Genomic DNA, 4,777 nt, shown 5'->3' on the forward strand with positions numbered 1-4,777 from the left:
CCTCACCCGCTGCCTAGAGTCAAAATCCCATTTTGACTCCATTTATGGGTTTAATTATGCCCCCTGATACTATGTGGAATCATAACTTTGGTGTTGATTCAAAAATTTCCACTTCATCGAATTAGCAACTATTCCCATATGGTTTTCTGAAATCAGTTCAGGCATTAAGCCAGAAGTAATGGCTTTGCATATCCTTTAGGAAAGCTTGCATTTTTAAGTCTTTATGTACAAATGATGTACTATGCACTATGTACTATACACAAATTTGACAGAGACCTCATGATGTATTATGATGTATTATGTCCCTATGCTGTGATTTTTTATCTTGTGCAAAATTTACATTTTCCTGAAAAAATGCCATCATGGGATCCTTCACACAAAATTTCCACTGTACTTCCCAAGTTTTCAGTACCGTTTTTATATAACAAACTAGGGTGAGAGAGAGTTTTCTCCATTCCCCAAGCTTCTGTTGTCCATGCCTGTACCTTGTTCACGGGCACCGTGTTCATATATTTTTGCTCATCATATTTTCAAATATCTAATAAGCAGAAGACCATTTTCAGACTATACCTTTTGAGTAGCTGTACAATAGCTACATGGATTATTGGGCGAAATTGCAAAGTAACCCACTTCTAAGTCCTTTCCAAATCTTTATGTAATATTTCAGGACTTTGATCTGATCAAAAATCAGTTATCTCGGGGGAAGGAGAAAAGGGAGATTGTGCCAATTTCAACACTTACGCAAGATCAAATGTAATGAAAATGGGAGTTTCAGACTGAAGGCAAGAATAGCAAACCATGGTTTAGTCTATTTTTGACCAGCCAAGATCCCAGTGTATCTCACTTGTTGGAGAGAATATAGCAACATGTAAAAGGATAGCAAGGGTACTAGGGGCAACCTCACAGAAATTTAAATCCATTTTTTGGCCATTACTAGCCAAAATGGTATAATATACTATAATGACTATGTATAAAAGCTGAGACTGCAGACATGGAAACCAGTAGTTCATAGGCTAGAGATTGGCTCTAATATCTCATCCATCTTTCCAAGCCATCAAGCACCGTGTCATTTCAGAAAGATAAACCTAGATTTTAAATTTGGAGAATAGATAGCCCTCTGACTTCTTTGCGCTGGTGTGTGTGTGTGTGTGTGTGTGTGTGTGTATATATATATATATATTCATCTATTGTGGTTGTGTTCCTGTCTGCAATAAAGAAACTTGCCTAGCTAAGTTATGTCTGAAAGTCAAATTAAAGATTAAGTGTCTGGAGACCTGAGATTTACTGCTGAGCCTGATAACTTGGACTCATCTGAATGAGTTCTGTAGCTGTACTGTGGTCACAACAAGAAAACACATATATAGGAAATATTAATAATGCAAGTTAGCTCGAAGCAAACTAAGGACGCATAGGGTTTAACTTGAATTTAGTGCCATTGCTAGATTTATATATATATATATATATATATATATATATATATATATATATATATATCCACTTTCGTGCCATTGCTAGATATATATATATATATATATATATATATATATATATATATATATATATATCCACTTTCTCTCATTCTGTGTTCTTCCTGATCAATTTTTAACTGCAACTCAACTTCATCCCTCAAACCCTTATCCAGGAGTAATTCCTGAATTGCCAGTGTGCAGTAGATAAATGTCTCAAAGCTGCTTTTTCAAGAGGCAACTGGACTTTCTTGGGTTTTTTTTAAGACATTTCGCTTCTCATCCAAGCCTTGACTGGATGGTGGGGAATGGAAAGATTTATATTATTTGCAGACAGCTGGTCATTTACATTCTTTTAGAGAATGGTTGAAGCCACTTGGAAGTTTATCTGTGTCCTCAAGGTCACCTGAGTGGTGCAAATATGCTGAAATGACTGCTGTAGAGTGGAGATAGATGATGTCATATCCCTCCCCCTCTTTTGAGAGAGGGTTCAAATTTGACATAGATGGCCTCCTTGACCCCTCTTTCAAACCAGCAGTCCCCTCTGTCCAAAATGTGGAATTTGCTGTCTTCAAAACAGTGGCTTTTGTCTTTTAAATGCAGATGGACTGCTGAATCTTGTCCTGATGGGTTTGTTTTCCTGTGGTGTGCCATGCATCTATGAAGTAGTTGTTTTGTTTCCCAAATGTACAGATCTGCACATGTCTCACTGCATTGTACTGCATATACCATGTTCTGGGTGTTTTATCCTTGGGGTGGACAAGCTTCTGCCTTAGCGTAATCTTGGGTTTAAAGTGTGCATGTATGTTGTGTTGGCTGAAGTTCCTCCTGAGCTTTTCAGATATTCCTGGAATGACAACATTATTTCGTTTATTGTTCTTTTCTGTTAAGGAGGAGCTCCTGCTGGGTCTTTTTTGGGATTTGATGAAGGCCCAGTTGGGATAGCCACATTTTCTGAGGGCTCCCCTGATATGTTTTAGTTCTTTTCCTTCCCATCTTTGCTGGTAGGAGGCCTTCAGCTCGATGATGGTAGGGTTCTAATAACTCTCATTTTGTGGGTGGTGAGAATCAAAATGTAAATATTGATTTGTGTGGATGGGTTTTCTCTAAACTTCAGCGTTAAGGCTTCTGTCTTCCTTAATGTGTATTGCACAGTCTAGGAAGGCTAGACTTTTCCTTAACATCTCCCCACGTGAATTTGATGTATCTGGCCACAGAGCTGATATGTTTGCTAAACGCTTCCAATTCCTGTGTTTTGATCTTGACCCAAGTATCATCCACGTACCTATACCAGTGAGTGGGTGGAATTCCTGTGAAGGAGTTTAGGGCTTTGGTTTCTACCTCTTCCATGTAGAGATTGGCCACAATGGGGGACACAGGCGAACCCATGATGCAATCGGTTTTTGTCTGTAGAAACCTTCATTGTATTTAAAATAGGTAGTGATCAGGCAGAGGTCCAGCATGGCACATATGTGGTCTGGGTTGAGTTTGGTTCTGTCACCAAAGGTGCTGTCTTGCAGCAGTCGTTTCTTCACTACCGTGACAGCTTCAGTTGTTGGAATGCAGGTGAAGAGGGAAATCACATCATAGGAAACCATGTTCTCAACCAGGTCCAGTTTTAGTTTCCAAACCTTGCTGGCAAAGTGCTGTGAATTGCTGATATAATTTGTGGTGTTGCCAACTAGAGGAGCTAATAAGGTGGTTAGATGTTTTGCAATATTGTAGGTGACAGAATTGATGCAGCTGACGATTGGTCTGAGTGGAGTTCCCTCTTTGTGAATTTTGGGGAGTCCGTATATGCATGGGGTAGCTTCCCCAAGGTAAAGACGGTAATATTGTGGCTTGTAGATTGCATTGTCCTTCAGTAGGTGTTGCAAGAAATCAGTTATCTTTTTCTTGTAACTGCTGGTGGGCTCTCTTTAGCAGTGTCCTTCAGAAGACTGTTCACCTTGGCCTTGTAGTCATCTGTGTTCATCTTCCTTTATCAGCTGGCAGGATGGTGATGTTCGGGTATCTTCCTAGGGATGTCACTGATCTCCTTTCTTGAATTGTGAGGTTGGAAGGGGGTGTTTTGGCACTGGCGAGGGCTGCAGATACCCTCATCCTTAATTGTTCTGCCTCTGGTTCTTGTCAGTTTATTGTTCCTGATGGCTGAACTCTGTGGCTGTGAGGAGAACAACAATTGGTAGCTGTTCTGGTGTTACTGCAAAATTTAGTCCAGGGGTAGTCAACCTTGGCTCTTTTATGACTCGTGGACTTCAACTCCCAGAATTCCTGAGCCAGGAATTCCTGAGCTCAGGAATTCTGGGAATTGAAGTCCACGAGTCATAAAAGAGCCAAGGTTGACTACCCCTGATTCAGTCCTTTGGCTAAAACATTATTTTCTGTTTGGGACAGATTTCTTACCCATTGGTTAGTTTTCTGAGACAGGTCACTGTCCATCTGGGTTGGACATATCTGAAAAGCTCAGGAGGATCTTCAACCAACACAACATATGTGCACACTTTAAACCCAATAATACACTAAGGCAGAAGCTTGTCCACCCCAAGGATAAAACACCCAGACACAAACTAAGCAACGTGGTATATGCAGTACAATGCAGTGAGACATGTGCAGATCTGTACATTGGGGAAACGAAACGTCTACTTCATAAACACATGGCACAACGTAGGAGAGCAAACCCTCTCAGTCGGAGAGTTGAGTGCAATGTAATCTTGGGGGAAAAAATTATGAAGATTCAAGTTAATTGGGACAGAAGCAACATTTGCGGTATAAAAGGATCCTGCTGTTTTTCTATATAGCTAATTCTGTCAGAAGACTTGATCAGATTTACGGATGGGCAAAACATCGATTTATATATAATTTAATTTTATCTATACCAAATAGATAAAATTTATTTACCTGGTAGATTTTAAAATAACAGCTCAGGATGCAAATTTGAAGTTTGAAAAACATAATTTAAGACTTAGTTCTCTGTCCGATCACAGACAGCTATAATTCATTCAAATTGTGATTTAATGTTAAAGAGAGAGTGTGGGTCCCAAGCTTTTATTATCTTGGCTCCTTTCCCTTTGCTCCTGCTCAGTCGTCAGTCATATTTCCAAGAATCTCTCTTCCTTTCTAACTTAATTGACTGCCCTGTATGTTCCTGATTTTTCTTCTTCCCGTATAGCTGTTGTCAGTGAGCAGGAAGAGTCTGGGACTTTCCCCGTTGCTGATTTAAATTGCTATTTACTCATTTTTGAATTGGCAGAAAACAACTAGCCTATAAATTTGCTGTCCCTGTTGTTGATCCTTATCTAGCATTTATT

The sequence above is a fragment of the Protobothrops mucrosquamatus genome, unplaced genomic scaffold (genome assembly GCF_001527695.2).
Source record: "Protobothrops mucrosquamatus isolate PMUCROS unplaced genomic scaffold, P.Mucros_1.0 scaffold4020, whole genome shotgun sequence".
Classification (NCBI taxonomy): domain Eukaryota; kingdom Metazoa; phylum Chordata; class Lepidosauria; order Squamata; family Viperidae; genus Protobothrops; species Protobothrops mucrosquamatus.